Source organism: Hyperolius riggenbachi, chromosome 2, assembly GCF_040937935.1.
Source record: "Hyperolius riggenbachi isolate aHypRig1 chromosome 2, aHypRig1.pri, whole genome shotgun sequence".
NCBI lineage: Eukaryota > Metazoa > Chordata > Amphibia > Anura > Hyperoliidae > Hyperolius > Hyperolius riggenbachi.
The window spans coordinates 17,437,162-17,463,616 of record NC_090647.1 but is presented as its reverse complement, the minus strand read 5'-3'; the positions used below and the strand labels follow the sequence as shown (position 1 = coordinate 17,463,616).

At 43.1% G+C, this 26,455-nt stretch overlaps 1 long non-coding RNA gene across 1 annotated transcript in view; it reads right to left on the bottom strand.

Moving 5' to 3' along the window:
* LOC137542449 (uncharacterized) overlaps positions 1–6,351 on the bottom strand; it is a 47,534-nt gene extending 41,183 nt beyond the window's left edge. The window contains exons 1-2 of the long non-coding RNA XR_011025434.1: positions 6,146–6,351; positions 5,902–6,029 (exon numbers count right to left, since the gene is read on the bottom strand). This is a non-coding gene — a long non-coding RNA (uncharacterized lncRNA). The remainder of the gene's footprint in view (positions 1–5,901; positions 6,030–6,145) is intronic.
* Positions 6,352–26,455: the final 20,104 nt, after the last annotated feature.

Below are 26,455 nucleotides of genomic sequence, written 5' to 3'. Positions count from 1 at the left end.
GAATGGCTGAAATCAATCTAACAAATCTGATTGGCTGTTTGTGGCTCCACCCCTTTAGTGAATTTGGACCCCAGTCACCCAATGACTGACTGTATCAGGTTTGAGGCCTCTGCCACTAACAGTGTGAGAATGGTAGCAATGTGAATATTCCCCTTGAAAATCAATAGGTACATTTTGATTGGCTGTTGTCGGCTCCACCCACATTTCTGAATATTCATCCAAGTCACCCAGTGGCCAATTGTATAAAGTTTGGGAACCCTGCCATGTTACAAATTTAGTTGTTGGCACCGCCCACTTTTTCTAACCTTGACATACAGTCACTCAGTTATCAAGTTTATCAGCTTTGGGGTCCTTGGTATCAATACTTTGTATATTCCCATTGAAAAATAAACAAATCTGGCTGTTTGTGGCTCCACCCCCTTTCTGAATTTGGACCCTAGTCACCCAGTGACTAACTGTACCAGGTTTGAGGCATCTGCTTTTAACAGTATAAGAGAATGGAAGCAGATGAAATATTCCCTTTGAAAATCAAACGGTGAATTTTTATTGGCTGTTGTAGGCTCCACCCACCTTCTTTATCTCAGTCACCCATTGACCAACTGTGCAAAGTTTGAGAACCCTGCCATTAACGGTGTAAGAATGGCTGCAGTTTATATTTTCCCAGTAAAAGTTGTTTTGGCTCCGCCCACTTTTTGTAACCTTGACACACAGTCACTCAGTGACCAAGTTTGTGAGCTTTCAGGTTCCTGGCATCAAAAATGTGTGAATGGAAGCACCAAGGAAATCTGATTGGTTGTATGTGGCCCGCCCCTTTAGTGAATTTGGACCCCAGTCACCCAATGACCGACTGTAGCAGGTTTGAAGCCTCTGCCATTAAAAGTGTAAGAATAGCAGCAGTTTAACCACTTCAGGATTCGGCGTACGCTTAACTACGCCCCTGAATCCTGAAGTGGATTGCATGGAAACGGCCGCTCGTATGAGCGGCCGTTCCATGTCAGCTCACGGAGCGTGTCTCCGTGAACACCCTGCGAGCCGCCGATCGCAGCTCGCAGGGTAAATGTAAACACACGGGGAAGATCTTCCCCGGTGTTTACATGTAAACGGCGCTGCTGCGCAGCAGCGCCGTGGCAGAGATCGGCGATCCCCGGCCTCTGATTGGCCGGGGACCGCCGGCACCTGATAGGCTGAAGCCTATCCTATCCGGCGCAGGACGGAGTTCCGTCCTGCGCCGCTCACAGAGGGAGGGAGAGGGAGGGAAGGGGATGGAGGCCAGGGAGCGCTGCGGAGGGGGGCTTTGAAGAGGCCCCCCCCCGCAAGCGCATGCAGCCGGCGGCGATCAGACCCCCCCAGCAGGACATCCCCCTAGTGGGGAAAAAAGGGGGGGAAGTCTGATCGCCCTGGCTGCCAGCTGATCGGTGCTGCGGGCTGGAGAGCCCACGCAGCACCGATCAGGCAACCCCCCCCCCCTGGCACTGAAGTGGTTAAATATTCCCCTTGAAAATCAATAGGTGAATTTTAATTGGCTGTTGTAGGCTCCACCCATTTTCTTGAATCTTAATCGCATTCACCCAGTGACCAACTGTGCCAAGTTTGAGAACCCTGCGAACAACAGTCTAAGAATGGCTGCAGTTTACATTTTCCCATTTAAAATGAACGGCTGAAATTTGATTGGCTGTTTTATGCTCCACCCACTTTTCCTGGATTTGTAACCTCGGTCACCAAGTGACCAACTGAGCCAAGTGTGGGGACTCTGGCTTGATTACTGTGAGAATGGCAGCCTTTTACATTTTTTCCATTGACTTGAATGGGTGAAATCTGATTTGCTGTTTGTAGCTCCGCCCACGTGTGCAGGGGGGACCCGAGACCCCCAGAACATATCATCCCAGGTAGTAAGGGATCTGTATACCAAGTTTCGTTCAAATCGGTCAAGCCGTTTTCGCGTGATCGCGGCACATACACACACACACACACACACATACACATACACACACACACACATACAGTACATATATCTGATTTTATATGAGCATTGCATGGTATAGTGACATGCTACAGAAGGATCTTGACAGCATGTCTATATGGACAGGCCTACAACAGATGGAATTTAATGTTGATAAGTAAAAGGTCATGCATCTTGGATGTGCCGAGATAAGAACACCCGAGAGACAAATGACCTGCCTATATGAATGACATTACATTACATCCAGGGGTTCCCCTTGTGCCACCTTCTGTCCCCGAGCCTAGAGTATAGAAGCTGGTCACCTCCCTGCCAGAGTCCAGCACTGTGCGACCATTCTCTCCACTCACTGCTCACTCTAGTGCTAGATTTATCTCCTGCATGGCAAATAATGAAACAAAACATGCAGTAGGTGATTCCGGGCACTAGAGTGAGCAGTGAGTGGAGAGGATGGTCTCAGGGACGGCAGGGAGGTGACTAGCTTTAATCTGCAGAAGGAAACACAGGGGGACACAAGGAGGCACAATGTGGAACAGGAGGAGTCACACAAAGGGACATAGTGCAGACACAAGAGGGTAGCAGTGGAACAGTGTCCCAACTTACAAATGGATTCAGAATAAGAACAGCACTCAGCGCCTCTGAAGATGCTCGTCTAGAGCGAAACGGTCATAAGGTGGACCGCTGCTCCCACACTGCCCCACTGTTCCCATGCACTGTGACGTTTTCAGAAAGTTTGATACTAATAAATCCTTTTGAAGAAGAAGACTTCTTTGTAGTGCCGCATATGCAATTCTTCTTCAACGAAATTATCATATGCATGTTCTTTGCCATATATCCTGAGCACACAATAGGAAACATACCCTAAGGCTACTTTCACACCAAGACGTTGCATTTTAGGGGACGTTAAGGTCGCATAACGTGCCCCTAACACAACGCATGGTGGTGTTGAAGTTGGACGTCAGATTGAGCCGCGTTATGCACCTCTAAAAGCAGCCGCTCCAGGTTAGTGATGGGAAATCCGGATCTTTTTAAGGATTCGGATCATTCGAATCAGATCATTGAAAAGATCCGGATCTTTGAACCGAATCATTTGAATCATTTTACTAGGGAAGCAGACTGGGTGAAATGACTAGCAGGACAGGACTTTCCCTGCACTGTACATTCTGTATGTTCCTGTTTCTTCCAGACAGACATCCACTGTGAACCGAATCTTTCATTGTGATGATCCGGATGATTCGACTCACAAAAAAGATCCGGATCAAATGAACGATTCGTTCATGATCCGGACAACACTAAGAGTCCCACCAGCGTGAATATTAATTATGCACAGTGGGAGACATGGCAGCGCTTTCAACCAAAACTCATACCTGAATGGTTTAACTGCAATGGTGAGCAGAGCTCCAGAAACTGGACTATATTACACACCCAGCATACACTGCAGGCAAAGAGAGGGAGGGGGAATTAGTGATTAGTCTGCACCGGTGGGCAGAGCTCCAGAAACTGGACTATATTACACACCCTGCATCACTATAGACCAGGGGGGGGGGGGGGGTGTTAGCTTCAGTGATAATAAGTGCACAAATTATGACCTAATAGACTTCCCCACGGCGGTGACGTACCCCCTTGCAGTGTATGCTGGGTGTGTAATATAGTCCAGTTTCTGGAGCTCTGCTCACCATTGCAGTTAAACCATTCAGGTATGAGTTTTGGTTGAAAGCGCTGCCATGTCTCCCACTGTGCAAAATTGAATGTAAGTATACTAGTGGCTACAGGGGTGTAGCAATAGGGGTTGCAGCGGTAGCGACCGCATCGGGGCCCTTGGGCCAGAGGGGCCCTGAAGGCCCCCCCCCCCTCAACTAAAGTATTAGCTTTCTATTGGTCCTGTGCTCAGAATAATCACTTCTATAGATACATTGAATAGTGGTAATCATTAACAAACGGTTCCCCGCCCCCTTCTTGCACCTCTGACACTGTAGTTGCCATTGGCAGGTTTTGGTGCGCCGTATCCATTGTTATGTATAGAGTACTTGGGGGGCCCCATTGTAAAACTTGCATCGGGGCCCACAGCTCCTTAGCTACACCACTGAGTGGCTAGCTGCCTTCACTGTTTTAAATTCACTCTCAAATTTTTAGATTAGAATTTAGCACATAAGTTTGCATTAGAGGCATGCATTTAGCCCTAGGGGGCTCTGCATTGCCTCTGATGGCTTACAATTCAGGTGCATCCTTGAGCGCTTATCATTTGTCTGTTTTGCTTGTCTTATGAAATGTGTATACCATTTATGAATAGCAGCACGAGGAATTATGTTTTTATTGCTAGGTTAGAGGTAGGTCTTCCCCAAGGGGGTACGTCACCGCCGTGGGGAAGTCTATTAGGTCATAATTCGTGCACTTATTATCACTGAAGCTAACACCCCCCCCCCCCCCCTGGTCTATAGTGATGCAGGGTGTGTAATATAGTCCAGTTTCTGGAGCTCTGCCCACCGGTGCAGACTAATCACTAATTCCCCCTCCCTCTCTTTGCCTGCAGTGTATGCTGGGTGTGTAATATAGTCCAGTTTCTGGAGCTCTGCTCACCATTGCAGTTAAACCATTCAGGTATGAGTTTTGGTTGAAAGCGCTGCCATGTCTCCCACTGTGCAAAATTGAATGTAAGTATACTATTGGCTAGCTGCCTTCACTGTTTTAAATTCACTCTCAAATTTTTAGATTAGAATTTAGCACATAATTTTGCATCTGTTTTGCATTGGAGGCATGCATTTAGCCCTAGGGGGCTCTGCATTGCCTCTGATGGCTTACAATTCAGGTGCATCCTTGAGCGCTTATCATTTGTCTGTTTTGCGTGAATATTAATTAGCCAAGTGGCTAGTCACTGAGCATGTGCAAACAAACTTACGCAGCTCTATAGGGGTATAATGTACAGCATGCTGCACTTTCATTTAACATGCAGCGTTATACCCTAACGCAACGTGGGCACTGTGAACAGCCCATTGATTTTACAGTGCTGTGAGTTAGGCTGCGTTACTTGCTGCTGTAACGCGGGACTTTAACATCCCACTGTGAAACCAGCCTTACAAAGAAATATCCCAGAAGCTACCGTAAAGTCCTGACACCAGTCGCTTTGTTGTTGATTTCTGCAGAATAATAACGAGCCTACAGTCCCTATCTCGTTCCTTCACCGGCATACCTCCCAACTTTTTGAGATGAGAAAGAGGGGCACTTAAGTCACACCCCTGATCACGCCCCGTCACACCCCTAGTCACACATAACAAAGATTTTATAAGAAAAATATGCTGTTTTATAATTCAAACCACACTGGTCCTTTCTATCCTGGTTCATTTTCCTTCATATTAACATTTTAAAATTAGTAATACCGGTATATCAATTCAAGGGATGTGAATAAAGTTTAAAGTCATACACACACATTTTTTAGTAGAGAAATATATATATATTTACATAGAAAGAGGGAAAAACTCCTGAAAGAGGGACAAATGAGGAGGACAGAGGGACAGAGGGACAGGGCTCCCAAAGAGGGACTGTCCCTCCAAAAGAGTTGGGAGCCATGCAGCGGTGAATACCTGTACTAAGTTGTCAGGTTTGAATGGATGCACCGGCAACTGTACTGTGACATAACATAATAAGTAAATAGTATAAAATAACCATGTAAGGCATATTTATACCAGCACTATTAGCACATTACTGTACCAGCATGTAATGTCTTCCTCAAACCTTCAACTATACTCAGCTAGTTCTGCTAGTTGGATAGTGGGCTGTGTGCTAGTATCCAACGTACAGGGTTGTGACATATGGTAACATTTATATCTGTGTATTTGTTGGAGACAACAGAAAAATAACTAAAAAAAAAAATCCACTGTAATGCAAATACACGACAATTATTTTACAACAACTCACTCTGCACCTGGATTTATAAAGCAGTAACACACCTTGTCTTGCAGGGGCTCTGGAGCAGATGTGGAAGTGTGGTCAGGTGTCTAGGATTTGCTCTCCACCAACAGGAAGTGCAGCCTACTGTGATAGCTTCCTACAGACTTTCTGTTTTGAAATTGTCACTCTAGAGAGAAAAGGAAAGCTGCTTAGACACAAAGACATTATAATATACAGCATATGAGTTTATCCTATAGTGGACAGATGAGCCAACATCAGCAGCTCCATGCAATAACAACAAACCTCTTCCTGTGCCCAGTAGCCCAGCAGTGTAAAGCGAGGTAGTGTAGCTGTTGTGCTCGCAAATCACCTCCAGGAACCCTTCCTCCTCTGGGCTGTGGCAGGTTACTTTTATAGGGAGGTGTACTTGGCACTCAGTACCAGTTCTGCACACAGAGCCCAGGAAGGGCATGACACTGGCAATGGCACAACTTCTGATTGGCAGGGCAGCCGTGTGATTGCTAAACATCACCGGGAAAAGCCAAACATGATATCTCATCACCAGACTGTAAAAATAAACTCAAAACGAAAATGAAAGTTCCTCCGTAAAGAAAAAAAACAAACAGTTGTTTAAAAAGATGTTAAAAGGGCAGTATCCAGGTATGGTAACATATATAAAATACAACTCTGATGAATAAGCACATGAAAGAAGTAATAAGTAATAGGGGTGTGATGTGTGTTATGTGTTTGCACAGATGAGTTACACACACATTTTAAAACAATATACAATACACTTTAACTGGGAGAAGCTGCCCAAATGAAACCAGCACTCCCTAATTTTTACTTCTACATCATGATCTGTCAAGATGGCTGACACTGCTAATGAACCGTATTTTTCTCTATATAAGACACATTTTTCTCTCCCAAAAGTGGAGAGAAAAAGTCACTGGGCCATATGCAAATCCCCTTTTCTCCTGAGTTTTCTCCTTGGTGATATTTTTAATATGTCTTTTAAACCACCAGCAAGCAAGAAAATACAATAATTTTGATAGTACCTGTGATGCTGTACGGTTCCCGAGAAAACCGCTTATGCGTCATGTGTGCGATAAACGCAAGTTTTTTTGCAAAAATAGTCAAAATGACATTTTTGCTTGAAATCCACTGTTTTTTTTTTTCTCTCCTTCCTGGCTTTGGCAGCAAACACTGTTCCTAATTACCTAGCTTCTCTCACCTCAGTGTGACAAGCGGGTTTCCTGGCATACAGGACCCCCAACCAGGCAGAGAGAGAGAAATCTCACATCTACACTGCTCTTTTTTAGACTGCTAAGCATTGACCCAGCAGGTGTCCAACACATAGCAGCCTTTTGGCATGAGTTGAAAGAAGACAGGAGTGATCCTTATCAAGCCAACTGGAGGCTCCCAAAAGTTCAACAAACCTTACAAGCTATATTTAATAATAGGCACAGTTTTGTAATATTTTTGGTGTTACAAAGATACCAGGTTATTCAAATCCGCAGCGTGTGTTGAACTGCACGTGACACTGGTCCTGAGAGATTTTCAGCCCTCTGGATCTTTCGGAACCAGTGCCAGTAAGGTGAAAAGGGAGGACGGTGCTATTAGCCATCCAGACTCCTCGTGTTTGGTATTAGCAGATTCACACACTTACGCTGATTATGAATATTCATTTGGGTTCTTGATGTTACCTACTGGCATGCCGAGAGCGGGCAAAACATGAATTGGCCCAAAATCTCTCCCTGCCTAAGGGGGCACTGCCTTATCCAAATTGCACAAGGCTGGACTTGTATGTGTCATAACTCCCCCCACCTACAGTGAGGAACAAAACTCCCATGACACAAAGGTCCAGTGTCCATCATCTAAAATCCTGGCCTAACAACATCTTGGCAGCCAGCGGGACACTGGCCCACAACCTCCATCTTACATTAGTTCTCACAAAGGCCTCTGGCTGCATGGCAACTGCCATTTTGGACTTCCTCCAAAGACTTGCGATTGCCGCATGGACTACCAATAACTGTATATTAAGACATTCTATTTCTTTTTATCTCTATTCTCTTTCTATCAAACCAATCTGTTCTGCCGGACAGGTATATCTACCTGTGGGCTAAAGTATGCTGTATGTGTATATAGTTTTAGAATAAATCTTGTGCCTGTTCTGGTCATCTGATTGCTGCTATAATGAATCTGGCCTCTGAAGAGTCAGAGTCATACTACCGCATTGTTTTATTATTTGCGTATAAATTGTTGATTTGCTAGCTAGGTTGTAAATAACCGGTTTCTTCCTTCTAGGAGTAGCTAGTTGGAGACTGTCTGCTCCATGCCTTCAATCAGATAGTGGTGGCAGTGAATTTACCCGATTTCCAGCACGAAATCGATATTTTTAGTTTACCGATTGTATATACAATCGGGATTGTACATGTATGGGCACCTCCAACCAATCTTAACCATTTGCTATGCACACAGTGAATTTGCCTCCAGCAGTCTCTAGTGTATGAGACCTGCATGGCAACAGTGGCCTAGTAATACGGGATTGCGGAGTGATTGTCCCATTACATATTGTCGGCAGCTGCGCGACCAATCTCTATTGTCAGTCTGTTCACTGTACTTCCTGTGTATGCTAACGGGAGCAGATTAGACGGGATTGGCACACTCTGTCACATTAACCTTCTCCCTCTGACGATCCAGCAACCGGTCTTCGCTGTCTGTCTGCACCTGTACTTCCTGCGTACGCTAACGGGAGCAGATTGGACGGGATCGCTAGGCTGGATTGTCACAGTACCCTTTCACCAACTTTTGTGTACTTTTTGTAATTTTTGTAATTGTAAAATGCTGAAAAGTTAGTTTAAAGAGAAGATGAAAATTATCTCCTAGGAGATAACTTAGGAGAAAAATTGCATATGGGCCACTGTGTCTTGTATGCTAAATACAGGGAGTACCCAACTCACGAACACCCACCAATACAAATCGCCAACCTGCCATGACGTTGGGACCCCCTGTACTGTGTCCTCCTTTTAGTGGTGTAGCTAAGGAGCTGTGGACCCCGATGCAAGTTTTTCATTGGGGCCCCCCAAGCACTCTATACATAACAATTGATACGGCGCACCAAAACCTGCCACTGGCAACTACAGTGCAAGAGATGGAAGAAGGGGATGGGGAACAGCTTGTTAATGATTAACAATATTCAAGGTATCTATAGAAGTGATTATTGTGAGCACAGGACCAATAGAGAGCCAATACTGCAGTTGAGGGAGGACCCCTTGGGGCCCCTCTTGCCCAAGGACCCTGATGCGGTTGCAACCTCTGCACCCCCTATTGCTACGCCCCTGCCTCCTTTGTCCTCCGTGGCCTCCTCCGCTCAGTGCAGAGTTATTAGCAGCAGACATGTCACTCACCTAATCCAAGGGCGCCACTCCCCCATGGCCCACCCTATTCAAAGAGACTCCGACCAGTACTGCAAAGTACTTAAAGATGCATACCATTCTGTACCTTGTGCTCTCCTCTTTCATTTGATGCTTGAATCTACACCAAATAGTTTTCATTTGATTTCAATTTAATAATAGCTGCTGCCATCTTGGCTATGTTATAACCTCCAGGTCACCCCTGTCTTCTTTGTTAGAGAAGTGCATCACTGAATGAAGCAGGAAGTGACACGCATGCAAGAGGCTCCTCCAGAGGAGTCATAGCACGACTTTGTATGAAGTCGTCTGGCCCCATGCATTTTATAGCGGCAACACCAGGGGGAATTTGGATAAAACAAGTGGCTGGTAAGTGTGCTGACACACTCAATTGTTTGTGGGTATGCTTAAAGGCCATGAGAGGTGCTTGGAGTCCCTTTAAAAATCTCTCTAAGGAGGAGGTTTGTTTTATATCCTATATTTATATATAAAGCGGATGGTTTGCACTCAGCAACTTCCAGGTCACTGGAAGATGATGTCAGAGGGGTGTGGCAGAAGAGAGGGGAGTTTCAAGTCCCCCAAATTAACCCACCTTGTGTGTGGCTGAACCAGACATCACCGGGCCATGGAAGTCATCTCCACCCCCTCCATACACTTTCTACAAATCATCACCAATCATGAGCTCACTCAAGATGCAAGTACAAGGATGAATGCCCGATGCAAGGCTACAAAGTGCAAGCACTCAAAAAATATGCACGCATGCAAAAAATGCAAATACAAGGAAGAAGTTTGAGAGCATAGATGCAAGAAATGGAGGCATACAAGAGTGCATGCAAAACTATATGGATGCAAAAAATACAAAATATGAGAAAGATGGGCAAACACATAGATAAGCCAGATGAAAACAAGCTTGACTGGAGTTGAAAAAAATACACTTTATATGACATAAACAAATTGATGCTTTACATCATAAAGCCAGTTACTACAAGGAGGCACTTAGTAGTGACACAGACTGCAATAAAAACCACTAGCAATATAAGCACTGAAAAAATGTGCAAAAAAACTTGATGAGGGATGTCAGGAGTCTCACTCCACATGCTGCATATCAAAGATATACAGGAGATAGGACAGCAAATAAGTGCTGACTCCACAATTAAGAAATCTGACATTAGTTATGACCTTATGGCCATTACTGCCACAATGCCCAATGGGCATAAATGTGCTAGTGTTTAGTAAAATATGTGCTTAATTTCCTTTTAGGCTAGGTGCACACTTAGCAGAAAAGCTAGCGTTGCGGAAAACGCTGCGTTTTTGCCGCTAATGGAAGTCTATGGGTCACAGGAAAAAACGCATATACATTTTATATGCTTGCGTTTTCAAAAATGCTGGTTTTGTTGCATAATATTCAAAAACGCATCAAAAACGCACATAATGAAAGTCAATGGAAACACAATGGTATGCATTTCTCATGCGTTTACTATGCGTTTTTAAATGCGTTTTTGTAACAAAAAAAATGTGATGTATTTCCACTTCCTGTTGCCCTCCTATTAATTTGCATAAAACACAATTGTAAAACACATAAAAAAATACAAACGCATTAAAACGCACACAAAATGCTTGAAAAACGCATCTGCAGTAAAAAAAAAAAAAGCTAATGCAAATGCATGTAAAAACGCAGCAATAACGCACATAAAACGAACACACACAAAAATATGCACATGACCTAAAACGCAGCCTTTCATGTTATGTTATGCACCTACCTTAAAAGTCATCCCTCCTTGCAGATCTGCATAAAAAGGTCATCACCATTGCACACAATATTTACATTTTGGGCAGTTTTTCCCAGTGAAAGTTGCTTTCAGTTTCGTTTAGAGTTTATTTATAAAGTCAGCTGACAAGTAGGAAGGAATGATCTGTGTGTGGCTGTAATATTCAGCATCACCACAGCTTGGAATGGTAAGTGATACTGCATCCTCTATACGGAGAAGTATTAGTTACAAACACTGGTCAGGAAAGGTCATAAGTTATGCCTGTGAAATGTTTTTCCAGGGACATCTGCCTGTATTATATGCTGCTGGCAGAGTTGATCTAGAGTTGATCTAGCAATAAAAGTCCTATCCAGCAGATTCAGTGCACTCCTTGATACATAGATCACACAAATACACATAAGAAAGTCAAGGAACCAGAAACCAGATCCCTTTCATAAAATCCTTTACTGTCAAAGCAACACTCCCACATGGCATGTCAGGGGGAGATGGAGCCAAATGCCCATTAATTAAAGAGAACCCGAGGTGGGAATTACTTTTACTATTGGGGCACAGAGGCTGGTTGTGCGCACTAAGACCAGCCTCTGTTGCCCCATCGTGTGCCTCCATGTCCCCCCTGCTCGCCGCTATACCCCCCGCATTGCTGGCTGTGTCGCCAGCTCAATGTTTACCTTGCGCTGTCAGTCAGCGCCGCTCCCCCGCATCGGCGCCACCCGCCGCGTCACTTCCCTCCTATCAGCGGGTGATGCGGAGGAGGCAGGGGAGCAGCGCTGACTGACAGCGCAAGGTAAACATTGAGCTGGCGACACGCTGCGTGTCGCCAGCAATGCGGGGGGTATAGCGGCGAGCAGGGGGGACATGGAGACACACGATGGGGCAACAGAGGCTGGTCTTAGTGCGCACAACCAGCCTCTGTGCCCCAATAGTAAAAGTAATTCCCACCTCGGGTTCTCTTTAACCTGAAATAATACTAAGTAAGTTCTACTTCATCTACATCCTTTCTATAAAAGCCAGTGATATTAACATTTGGTAGATGGTCACTGGACACAACCTGAAGATGTACAAGCAAGAATCATTCGTCTACCACCGTCTGTCACAAACATGGTTTTCTCTGAAATTACGAATCAGCTGATTTCGACGCGTGGCTCTGAGAGCCGAGCGCCGAAACTGGGAGCCGTCATAGCTGCAATGCTATGCTGTGCGCCCCACGTAGCGGTAACTCAGGGCTCTGGCAGCTGCCAGACCCCGAATAACATCTCCCTCCAAGTTGTGACAACTCGGAGGGGGAATAGTATTTACCGCCGCCTCAGAGTTTAGCAGCAGCATGGTGAGTCGTCATTCGGCTCTCCCCGCGCCAAACTGAGTGGCGCCGATATGACTTGCACCCTGAAATTAACCCATGTTTGATATCTATGAACACCAGAGATGGGGAGGAATCCACAGGTATTGTATTATCTTATATATATTATTGTATATATATTGTATTATCTGCATAATTTGATGAACTCCCAAAGAGTTATGATGATGCCAGATAATTCCAGATATATCTCTTTTTCCTCTGAGAGGTGTGGAACTGGATCATGTCATGTGGTAGAGTCTGCCCATCTCTCATTACACTCTCCACCCTCAGCAGAGAGAGGGTTAATATGTCTAGACACACAGACTGTCAGGGCCCTCCAATGCCAATCAAGCATTTGCTAGCCCAATAAGGCCTAGACTTTTATCTTTGGATATTTACCCACAGAACTTTCTATATTCTTTTCAGACTTACAATTCCCAAAGGACATGGTAAATTCATACACTGCTCAGACTTTATCCAGTTACTATTTCCTATTATTTTGCTATATTAATCTGTTCAATGTTACATACATTTCCGTCATTTTTGTGCGATCATATATGCATTTATTTATTATAAAATAAATGACTAAATATTGTTTGTCTAAGTACTGGTTCTGAATATCTTTTGCAAAGAATCCTGCCTTTCAGAGAGAACGTTACTGTAGCTGTTTTATTGTTATATGTTATATCTTGAGAGGTTGTTCAATAACCCTTTTTCCCACAGGACTAGCTACAGTTAGAATTGCGTATTCACACGCAAATGCGAATTTGTGGCAGTTTACCTGATCGATCACAGATTGTATCAATTGTGCATACAATAGAAATTGTATTGTGTGTGGACTCACCAACCAATCCAAAAGGTTACTTTGCCTGCATTGCTGAATGTCTACAGAATTCCCTCAGACTGGTTTCAGACTGCTCATTGGCATTAGCGGTGGGGCCCTAGGCCTGCACAGCACCGCCAAATACAGGCCTTTGGGGATTACTGCATTAATATGTGGTAATCCCCTTCTGGCCAACATCCAAACAGGAAGTGATGCTCGCTTGCGCTCACTTCCTGTTTTGGAAATACGGAAGTGCACAGAAGTGTATTCTAAAAATATGCTTCTGTGCATGTGAGCTACACCTCTATCTTTTTTTTACAAACCCCTGCATCGCCATAGACTTACATTACTTCCAGTGTGCCGCACGTTGACTTCAAGTCACTTCCTGCTTGGCTGGTGGCCAGACGGAACACCGTGTACTAACGCAGTGTTCCCTGAAGGCCTGTTTTTGGCGGTGCAATGTGGTGCGGCGGAAGCGACAAACTCATCGTTTACGCTGGTTTGTAGTGTGAAACCAGCCTCAGGATCCTAGCAATGCCCTTGAGAATGAGTTTTTTTTCCGTTTGATTTTGTTTTTTGTGGACACCAGTACCAAATATTCTCTCCTGAAACTCTCTGGCAAGCGCATGACCCAGCAGCGTTCATACTACCACTCAACTAACAGCCTAAACCTTAACCCGACCCATTGTACTATGATTAATCTGATGGCCAATAACACATTCCAACATTATTAAACTGAAACTAATAATGACACAACTTATTAAATATCGGCCATAGCAATAATCACCCAAAAAACAAATCACAAAAATAAATGAGAACAGTCAACATAAGCGCATAAATTAACATAATATCCAAAAACATCTGAATACAACATTTGAAATTGTCCCTTTGCTAGCCTGAATTGAGGTGGTTAAAGGGAGTAACACCACAATAACTGCACAAAACCATTGACTCCCAGCCACACCTGGAGCTCGGGAGCCCTTTGGGCTTACCTGCTCGGCCTTTGAACCCGATGTTATACTATACCATTACTCTCCTCCACCAAATCAGGAGGCTTTTCCTCATAATCCTTCACCCGCCAACCTATGTTCCCCTCCAATCCACTATATCGACCTCCACTAGCAAAGGGACTAGCATGCTGTGACAATCTACCAAAAAACAACATGGTAGAATCCCGTAGACACAACCAAGACAGGCAAACCAATTCTCTGTCTACCAAAACATCCTAAGCCCATAAGGTTAACCTAACCGTAACACGTGTACCACTGGACCTCAACAATTGCTATAGCTATTGGCAGTCTGACTGAAAATAATAATCTATATATATAAAATCGGATGTATGTGTGTATGTGTGTGTGTGTGTATGTGCCGCGATCACTCGAAAAAGGCTAGACCGATTTGAACGAAACTTGGTATGCAGCTCCCTTACTACCTGGGATGATATGTTCTGGGGGTCTCGCGTCCCCCCTGCACACGTGGGTGGAGCTACAGACAGCAAATCAGATTTCACCCATTCAAGTCAATGGAAAAAATGGAAAAGGCTGCCATTCTCGCACTATTCAAGCCAGAGTCTCCACACTTGGCACAGTTGGTCACTTGGTGACTGAAGTTACGAATCCAGGAAAAGTGGGAGGAGCATAACACAGCCAATGAAATTTCAGCCATTCATTTTAAATGAGAAAATATAAACTGCAGCCATTCTTAGACTGTTAATCACAGAGTTCTCAAACTTGCTACAGTTGGTCACTGGGTGAATGCAATTAAGATTCAAGAAAGTGGGTGGAGCCTACAACAGCCAATCAAAATTCACCTATTGATTTTCAAGGGGAATATTTAAACTTTTGCCATTCTTACACTGTTAATGACAGAGGCTTCAAACTTGCTACAGTCGGTCATTGGGTGACTGGGGTTCAAATTCACTAAAGGGGCGGGGCCACAAACAGCCAATCAGATTTCCTTGGTGGATAAACTGCTTCCATTCACACATTTTTGATGCCAGGAACCTGAAAGCTCACAGACTTGGTCATTGAGGGGCTGTGTGTCCAGGTTACAAAAAGTGGGCGGAGCCAAAAACAACATTTACTAGGAAAATATAAACTGCAGCCATTCTTACACCGTTAATGGCAGGGTTCTCAAACTTTGCACAGTTGGTCACTGGGTGAATGAGATTACGATTTTGGAAGGTGGGTGAAGCCTACAACAGCCAATAAAAATTCACCTTTTAATTTTCAAAGGGAATATTTAAGCTGCTACCATTCTCTTATACTGTTAATAGCAGATGCCTTAAACCTGGTACAATTGGTCACTGGGTGACTGGGGTTCAAATTCATAAAGTATTGATACCAAGGACCCCAAAGCTGATAAACTTGATCATTCAGTGACTGTATGTCAAGGTTAGAAAAAGTGGGCGGTGCCAACAACTAAACTTTTAACATGACACAATTGGCCACTGGCTGACTGGGATGAGTATTCAGAAATGAGGGTGGAGCCTACAACAGCCAATCAAAATGTACCTATTGATTTTCAAGGGGAATCTTCACATTGCTACCATTCTTACACTGTTAATGGCAGAGGCCTCAAACCTGATACAGTTGGTCATTGGGTGACTGGGGTTCAAATTCAGAAAAGGGGGTGGAGCCACAAACAGCCCATCAGATTTTTTCATTTCAATGCACATTATTGATGCCAAAGACCACAAAGCACAGTCACTCATTGGGTGACTGGGGTCCAAATTCACTAAAGGCGTGGAGCCACAAATAGCCAATCAGATTTGTTAGATTGATTTCAGCCATTCTGTTATTGGCAGGGTTCTCAAACTTTGCACAGTTGGTCACTGGGTGACTAGGATTAATATTTGGAAAAGTAGGTGGAGCCTACAAGAGCCAATCAAAATTCACCTATTGATTTTCAAGGGGAATATTGAAACTGCAGTCATTCTTACACTGTTAATGGCAGAGGCCTCAAAACTGGTACAGTTGGTCGTTAAGTGTCTGGGGTTCAAATTCAGTAAAGGGGTGGAGCCACAAACAGCCAGATTTCTTTGCTGGATAAACTGCTTCCAGTCACACAATTTTGATGCCAGGAACCCAAAAGCTCACAAACTTGGTCATTGACTGACTGTGTGTCCAGGTTACAAAAAGTGGGTGGAGTTAAAAACAGATTTTTCTGGGAAATTGTAAACTGCAGCCTTTCTTCACTGTTAATTGTAGGGTTCTCAAACTTTGCACAGCTGGTTACTGGGTGACTGGGATTAATATTCAGAAAAGTGGGTGGAGCCTAAAAATGCCAATCAAAAATTACATGTCGCTTTTCAAGGAGAATATTAAAAGTGCTGCAATTCTTGCACTGTTAATGGCACAAGCCTCTAACCTGGTACAGTTGGTAATTGGGTCACTGGGGTTCAAATTCAGAAAAGGGGACAGAGCCACAAACAGTGAATCAGATTTGTTTCATTTCATGGGAAAATACAAATTATTGATGCCAAGGACCCCAAAACTCACAAACTTGGTCACTGATTGACTGTGTGTCCATGTTACAAACAGTGGGCGGAGGCAAAAACAAATTTCACTGGGAAAATGTAAACTGCAGCCATTTTTACACTGTTTATGGCAGGGTTCCCAAACTTTGCCCAGATTAATATTCAGGGAAGTGGGTGGAGCCTATAATAGCCAATCAAAATTCACCTGTTGATTTTCAAGTGGAATATTTAAATTGCTGCCATTTTTACACTGTTAATAGCAGAGGCCTCAAACCTGCTACAGTTGGCCATTGGGTGACTTGGGTTCAAATGCTGGAGAGGGGGGAAGCCACAAACAGCCAATCTGAGTTGTTTAATTTATATTGGAATATACAAATTATTGATGCCAAGGACCCCAAAGCTCCCAAACTTGGTCATTGAGTGTTTGTGCGTTAGGGTTAGAAAGTGGGCGGAGCCAACCCCAGTCAAATACATTCCTGGGCAATGCCGGGTCATCAGTGGGTGGAGACAAATACAAATTTCACTGGGAAAATGTAAACTGCAGCCGTTCTTACACTGTTAATGGCAGGGTTCTTAAACTTTGCACAGTTGGTCACTGGGTGACTGGGATTAATATTCAGAAAAGTGGGTGGAGCCTACAAAAGTGAATCAAACTTCACCTATTGCTTTTCAAGGGGAATATTTAATTGCTACCATTCTTGCACTGTTAATGGCACAGCCCTCAAACCTGGTACAGTTGGTTATTGGGTGACTGGGGTTCAAATTCAGAAAAGGGGGTGGAGCCACAAACAGCCACTCAGATTTTTTTCCTTTCAATGCAAATTATTGATACCAAAGACCGCAAAGCTCACAAACTTGGTCATTGAGTAATTGTGTGTTAGGGTTAGAAAAAGTATGCAGAGTCAACACCAGCCAAATACATACCCGGGCAACGCCGGACAATCAGCTAGTCTATATATATAAAATCGGATGTGGGTATGTGCGTGCGTGCGTGCGTGCGTGCGTGTATGTATGTGCCGCGATCACTTGAAAACGGCTTGACCGATTTGAACCAAACTTGGTACACAGATCCCTTACTACCTGGGATGATAGGTTCTGGGGGTCTCGCGTCCCCCCTGCACACCTGGGCAGAGCTACAAACAGCAAATCAGATTTCACCCATTCAAGTCAATGGAAAAAATGTAAAAGGCTGCCATTCTCACAGTAATCAAGCCAGAGTCCCCACACATGGCACAGTTGGTCACTTGGTGACCGAAGTTACAAAAAAGGAAAGGTGGGCGGAGCATAAAACAGCCAATCAAATTTCAGTCATTCATTTTAAATGGGAAAATGTAAACTGCAGCCATTCTTAGACTGTTAATCGCAGGGGTTCTCAAACTTGGCACACTTGGTCACTGGGTGAATGCGATTAAGATTCAGGAAAATGGGTGGAGCCTACAACAGCCAATCAAAATTCACCTATTGATTTTCAAGGGAAATAACTGCTGCCATTCTTACACTATTAATGGCAGAGGCTTCAAACTTGCTACAGTCGTCATTGGGTGACTGGGGTCCAAATTCACTAAAGGGGTGGGGCCACATACAGCCAATCAGATTTCCTTGGTGGATAAACTGCTTACATTCACGCATTTTTGATGCCAGGAACCTGAAAGCTCACAAACTTGGTCATTGAGTGACTGTGTGTCAAGGTCACAAAAAGTGGGCGGAGCCAAAAACAGCTTTTACTGGGAAAATATAAACTGCAGCCATTTTTACATCATTAATGGCAGGGTTCTCAAACTTTGCACAGTTGGTCATTGGGTAACTGAGATTAAGATTTTGGAAGGTGGGTGGAGCCTACAACAGTCAATAAAAATTCACCTTTTGATTTTCAAAGGGAATGTTTAAGCTGCTACCATTCTCTTATACTGCTAAAAGCAGATGCCTCAAACCTGGTACAGTAGGTCACTGGGTGACTAGGGCCCAAACTCAGAAAGGGGGCGGAGCCACAAACAGCCAATAAGATTTGTTTATTTTTAAATGGGAATATACAAAGTATTGATACCAAGGACCCCAAAGCTGATAAACTTGATAATTGAGTGAGTGAAAAAGTGAGCAGTGCCAACCACTAAATTTTTAAAATGGTAGGGTTCCCAAACTTTACACAATTGGCCACTGGGTGACTGGGATGAATATTCAGAAATGTGGGTGGAGCCTACAACAGCCAATCAAAATTTACCTATTGATTTTCAAGGGGAATATTCACATTGCTACCATTCTTACACTGTTAATGGCAGAGGCCTCAAACCTGATACAGTCAGTCATTGGGTGACTGGGGTCCAAATTCACTAAAGGGGTGGGGCCACAAACAGCCAATCAGATTTGTTAGATTGATTTCAGCCATTCTGTGATTGGCAGGGTTCTCAAACGTGACACAGTTTGCCACTGGGTGACTGGGACTAATATTCAGGAAAGTGGGTAGAGCCTACAGCAGCCAATCAAAATTCACCTTTTGATTTTCAAGGGGAATATTGCAACTGCAGCCATTCTTACACTGTTAATGGCAGAGGCCTCAAACCTGCTGCAGTCGGTTGTTAAGTGTCTGGGGTTCAAATTCAGTAAAGGGGCGGAGCCAAAAACAGCCAATCAGATTTCTTTGCTGGATAAACTGCTTCCATTACCATAATTTTGATGCCAGGAACCCAAAAGCTCAAAAACTTGGTCATTGTGTAGTGACTGTGTGTCCAGGTTACAAAAAGTAGGTGGAGTTAAAACAGATTTTTCTGGGAAATTGTAAACTGCAGCCCTTCTTCACTGTTAATGGAAAGGTTCTCAAACTTAGCATAGCTGGTTACTGGGTGACTGGGATTAATGTTCAGAAAAGTGGGTGGAACCTAAAAATGCTAATCAAAAATCACATGTCGCTTTTCAAGGAGAATCTTACAATTGCTGCCGTTCTTGCACTGTTAATGGCACAAGCCTCACACCCGGTACAGTTGGTCATTGGGTCACTGGGTATCAAATTCAGAAAAGGGGACAGAGCCACAAACAGTGAATCAGATTTGTTTAATTTCATGGGAAAATACAAATTATTGATGCCAAGGACCCCAAAGTTCACAAACTTCGTCATGGAGAATTGCCTTTGTGTCCAGGTTACAAAAAGTGGTGGGAGCCAAAAACAAATTTCACTGGGAAAGTGTAAACTGCAGCCCTTCTTACACTGTTTATTTCAGGGTTCCCAAACTTTGCCCAGACGGTCACTGAGTGACTGAGATTAATATTCAGGGAAGTGGGTGGAGCCTATAATAGCCATTTAAAATTCACCTGTTAATTTTCAAGTGGAATATTTAAATTGCTGCCATTTTTTCACTGTTAATAGCAGAGGCCTCAAACCTGCTACAGTTGGTCATTGGGTGACTGGGGTTCAAATGCAGGAGAGGGGGTGAAGCCACAAACAGCCAATCTGATTTGTTTAATTTCTATGGGAATATACAAATTATTGATGCCAAGGACCCCAAAGCTCACAAACTTGGTCATTGAGTGTTTGTGCGTTAGGGTTAGAAAGTGGGCGGAGCTAACACCAGCCAAATACATTCCTGGGCAATGCTGGGTCATCAATGGGTGGAGACAAATACAAATTTCACTGAAAAAATGTACACTGCAGCCATTCTTACACTGTTAATGGCAGGGTTTTTAAACTTTGCACAGTTGGTCACTGGGTGACTGGGATTAATATTCAGAAAAGTGGGTGGAGCCTACAAAAGTGAATCAAACTTCACCTATTGCTTTTCAAGGAAATATTTAATTGCTACCATTCTTACACTGTTAATGGCACAGGCCTCAAACCTGGTACAGTTGGTTATTGGGTGACTGGGTTTCAAATTCAGAAAAGGGTGTGGAGTCACAAACAGCCAATCAGATTTTTTCATTTCAATGCAAATTATTGATACCAAAGACCGCAAAGCTCACAAACTTGGTCAGTGAATAATTGTGTGTTAGGGTTAGAAAAAGTATGCAGAGCCAACACCAGCCAAATACATACCCGGGCAACGCCGGGCAACCAGCTAGTAAATAATAAAAAAAAATGAAACCACCACTACTTAAAGAGAGTCTGAAGCCTTATAAAAATCATCTTTTTTATTAGACACTAGCTGATGACCCGGCGTTGCCCGGGTATGTATTTGGCTGGTGTTGGCTCCACCAACTTTTTCTAACCCTGAAATACAATTAATCAATTACTTAATGACCAAGTTTGTAAGCTTTGAGGTCTTTGACATCAATAATTTGTATATTCCCATAGAAATTAAACAAATCAGATTGAATGTTTGTGGCTCCTCCCCCCTCCAGCATTTGTACCCCAATCACCCAATGGCCAACTGTAGCAGGTTTGAGGCCTCTGATACGAACAGTGTAAAAATGGCAGCAATTTAAATATTTCCCTTGAAAATCAACAGGTGAATTTTGATTGGCTATTATAGGCTCCACCCACTTCCCATAATATTAATCTCAGTCACCCAGTGACCATCTAGCCATGGTTTGAGAACCCTGCCATTAACAGTGTAAGAAGGGCTGCAGTTTATATTTTCCCACTGAAATGTGTTTTTGGCTCTGCCCACTTTTTGTAACCTGGACACAAAGTCAATCAATGACCAAGTTTGTGAGCTTTGGGGTCCTTGGCATCAATAATTTGTATTTTCCCAGTGAAATGAAAAAAATCTGATTGGCTGTTTGTGGCTCTGCCACCTTTTATGAATTTAAACCCCAGTGACCCAATGATCAGCTGTACCAGGTTTGAGGCATCTGCTATTAACAATGTAAGAATGACAGCAAATGTAATATTCCCCTTGAATATCAACAGGTGAATTTTGATTGCCTTTTTTAGGCTCCACCCACTTTTCTAAATATTAATCCCAGTCACCCTGTGACCAACTGTGCAAAGTTTGAGAACCCTGCCATTAACAGTGAAGAAGGGCTGCAGTTTACAGTTTCCCAGGGAAATCTGTTTTGACTCCACCCACTTTTTGTAACCTTGACACACAGTCACTCGATGACCAGGTTTGTGAGCTTTAAGGTTCCTGGCATTAAAATTGTGTGAATGGAATCAGTTTATCCAGCAAAGAAATCTGATTTGCTGTTTGTGGCTCCACCCCTTTAGTGAATTTGAACCTCAGTCACTTGATGACTGACTGTAGCAAGTTTGAAGCCTCTGCCATTGACAGTGTGAGAATGGCAGCAGTTTTAATATTTCCCTTGAAAATCAATAGGTGAATTTTGATTGGCTGTTGTAGGCTTCACCCACTTTTCTGAATATTAATCTTAGTCACCCAGTGGCCAATTGTGGAAAGTTTGAGAACCCTGCCATTAACAGTGTAAGAATGGCTGCAGTTTATATTTTCCCACGTAATAGTGAGTTGTTTTTGGCTCCGCCCACTATTCAATGACCAAGTTTATGAGATTTGCGGTCCTCAGCATCGATAAATTGCATTTTCCCATTGAAATTAAACAGATTTAATTGGCTGTTTGTGGCCCAGTCACTGACTGTACCAGATTTGAGGTCTCTGCCATTAAGAGTGTAAGAATGACAGCAATGTAAATATTCCCCTTGACAATCAATAGGTGAATTTTAATTAGCTGTTGTAGGCTCCACTCACATTTCTGAATATGAATCTCAGTCACCCAGTGGCCAACTGTGTCAAGTTTAGGAACCCTGCCATTAACAGTGTAAGAATGGTTGTAGTTTTTATTTCCCCATGTAAGGCCCAGTGCACACCAAAACCGCTAGCAGATCGGCAAAACGCTAGCGGTTTTTGTAGCATTTTTTCTCGCGTTTAGAGAGAAAACGCTAGCGTTTTGTAAAATAAGTGTTGCGTTTTTGTTAGCGTTTGCGTTTTGCGTTTTTTACTTTAAAGTGGTTGAAATAGCTTCAACAAAGGGTAAAAAGTGTTATATTGATGATGTATGTGTTCTGAGTTAAGTAATCAAGCAGTAATTAAGGTCAATTGAACAATATAAAAAGGGTGTTTCCCTTCACAGTCTTGTGGGTTTGTTGAGGAGTATCTAGAGAGGTTTTTGGAGAGTAGAGTGGTTGGTTTGCTGAGAATGTATCCTGATCTGATTTTGTTATTTGCTGTAGCAGCATATATGAGGGGCAGACCAAGGGCCCGGAGATTCTGGGTGCATCCTATGCTGCAAGTGCGGCATAGGAAGGGGCAGTTTTGGATTCTCTACAGTGATTTGAGGCGTCATCCTGAGAAATTTTTTGGCTACACCCGGATGTCTATTGCCAGGTAAATGTTCATCATGTTATGTACATATATAACAATCTGTGTTCAGAATATATGTATAATATATACCTTTAAATGTGTCGTATGCTTCATAGCAAACTCAGTTTTGCATCACATCATGTTATAAAATGCAGCATAAACATAGATCTCGACATTTCTTGTGGGGTTTACATTAAACCAGGTGCCTGATTTTCCTGCTAATTGAGTATTTTGGATCATTGTCGCCACAGCCCCTGAAGAAGCTTGCCATTCAGGTGGTCATAGTCAAGGCACAGTCTATTATTGTTAGAGTTGTGTTAATCAGACACTACTGCAGTCAAGAAAATGTTGAGGACAGTTGAGTAACCGGTATATTTAAACCAGCAACATACACCTCCCTAGAAGTTGTTTTTCACTTATATTAGCATGCTGAAAGGAGGTGTTTGATGTCAATTGATCATGCAGTATTCAACATGTTAGACACAGTAATGACAACCTTATATGGTGCAATGGTTTATTTCTCACACCTTTCTAAAGTAACAATGCCGCTTTATTTTTTACAACAAAGTATTTGTTTGAAAGTGGCAGACATCCACATGTATGAATATATAATCGCATCAATTTTGAAATTGAAATCAAGATTGCCATACCAACTGCAATTTACATTGTCAACCTATCGTTCTTGTTTCACAGTTTTGATACACTGTTGGAGAAGTTGAGGAATGGTCTTAAACGCAAAGATACAAATTATAGAAGAGCTATTTCGCCAACTGAAAGACTCCTCATAACATTGAGGTAAACATTATTAATCAACATTTTAACATAAAACATTCTTTTTTCTCTAGCAGAAATTACTAGCAATCTTGTTGGAACAGAAATTCGGTCATTGTATTATCAGCATTGAAAGATGGTGGTGTACTGTCAGAGCTGCTTTGTGAAGTGTTTTGAAAGTTCAAATCAGTGTACACTGGATTTTCATGTGACAATGATGAAGTATGATAGCTATGAGGTGGCTCATTACGTACAGGGGGTGGCATGGGGAAATGACCATGGCGACCATGTCGGATGTTTGGCCTATGCATAGCAGGGTAAGTAGGTGGCTCATACATAGGATGAGTATGGTAACGTTGTTGTTGGTATTGAGGGTAGTGATGTTGAGGGCCAGACATGCGTGGTTGAGAAATGAAATGGTGACTACCTTCTGATGGCAGTCTGTCAGTTTGTAAATAAGTGTCCAGGGCATTTGAGATAGCAAGCCTGGCTGCCCATTGCTTGTCTTCAGGAACTTTTTGCAGAAAAGGCACTAAACTTAAAAGATATTGTGTGCATGGATCTTTTAATTTTGCTACTTCTTCCTCTCTTTTATCCATGTGATCAACCGCCTTTTCTATAGAAGTTATTAGCTTCTCATCATACTCTGCCCTGCTTATACCTCTTCCCATTCTCCTTCCTTGTGTATATGCCCTGAACCCTCTCTGTGTCACATTGGTGCGTGTCCTGGTAGATGGGGACCTGTTTTGTGTGTCTTGTGGTGGAGTAGATGCACTCTCATCCTGTGTTGCTGTCTCTTGGTCCTGGGAACAGACATCTTGTGTATCAAGGTCACTGTCTGTTTGTGGTAACACTTCTGCATCTTCCTCTGGTGGGTCTGGTGGTAGGCTATCTTCAGCTCTTAAAATAAAAATATAAAAAGATATACTAAGCATATATTTAATCATGGTATAGCAATAGGTTCACATTTGCGCTATACTTACGTCGGATAATCATGATGTGGTCTGAGGAATTCTAAGATGGATGTGAATTTGTATTTCACCCGTTGTGAGCTGCCAGAACCACTTTTGGATTCCTGAAACTGTTTTTCCAACTCTTTCCGATAACTATCACGTACCGACTTCCATCTTCTACGAAGAACAGCAACTAAAAAACATAAGTTAACATATTTTTTTAATTTACAGATTCTTGGCTACAGGACAATCGTATGCAGCACTGCATTATCAATATAGGATGGGAAGAAGTACTATTCGTTATCTGGTTTTGGACACCTGCACTTTACTTTGGAATGTGCTTCAGCCAGACTTTATGCCCACACCTGATTCTGCTATGTGGGAGTCAAACATTCAGATGTTTTGGGACAAACACCGGTTTCCTAACTGCCTAGGAGCAGTGGATGGCAAACATGTCAGAGTGGTCATGCCTGCCCGCAGTGGCAGTGTTTATTACAATTACAAAAAATACTTCTCACTTGTGTTAATGGCTGTGGCTGATCCAGAATACAAATTTATATATGTGGATGTGGGTGGTTATGGTAGTTCTCATGACTCAGCTATATTTCGCCATAGTCGCTTTGGAATTAAACTTCAAGCTGGCACTTTGAATATGCCTGCAGCACGACCCTGGCCTGGCACACAAGAACCAAATTACCCATGTGTGTTTGTGGGTGGTGAGGCTTTTGCCCTTTCTGACCATGTCATGCGCCCCTATGCTCAAAGACATTTGACTGAAAGCAAAATGAGATTCAACCACCACCTCACACAAGCAAGGCAGGTGGTTGAATGTGCCTTTGGGATTCTGACCAGTAAGTGGCGCATTTTCCACACAGCCATAAAAATGCAGCCTAAATATGCTATAACAGTTATTAAAGCCACCTGCATACTGCACAATTATGTCCGAACCTTAGATGGGGTACAGGTGGAAGAAGAGATTCCACCAACTGTACTACCACCTGTTGCTGCTGCTACATTACGTGGATCTTATACAGCACTGCAAATTAGAGACAGACTAGCTGAATATTTTGGGACCTAAGTTTATGATTCTCCCATTTCTAATCTAAACACTTGTACATTATGTGAATAAAAATCTAATTCTGTATCATAAAAAATGCCTGCAAATACTGTGCCTATATTCAATAACATATACTAACTGAATCCAGCATCATCTACATTTAGGCACGCACATCCACCTAGCCATGATAAGTGAACACACAGATCAGCACAGATATAATGATGGTATATATCATTAAACCAATGTTGTGCAGGGGGAAGGGGCTACAATACCTAAAGTAATGCAAGGAATATAAAAAATGACATTGATAACAAATGCTATATAAAAATACATGACACTTACTTTTTGCTTCTTTGGCCTGTGGTGAAAGTTTATCCCAGGTGCTCTGCAGAAAATCTTTGGCTATACGACTCCAATAAATATTGCCTTGCCCAACCTCTTTATAACCAGGTAAACTTTTATCATACATTTCTGGTATATTTTGTATTTTTATGATTAAGGCTTCTGTATCAAACCACTTCTGTGCCATCTTCCTTGCTGTAAAGCCTCGCCCAGATCCAACAGCTCACAAACAGGAAGTCCACTTTGACCTGGAAAAAAACATCTCCCTCAAGAAAACGCAGGCCAAACCGCTTGTTGTAGCGTTTCCTAAAGCCGTTTGCGTTTTCCTATACTTTACATTGAGGACGAAACGCTTCCGAAAACCGCAAACGCGCAGCAGGAGGCGCGTTTGCGGCTTGGCAAAAAACGCAAACCGCCGGTGTGCACCATCCC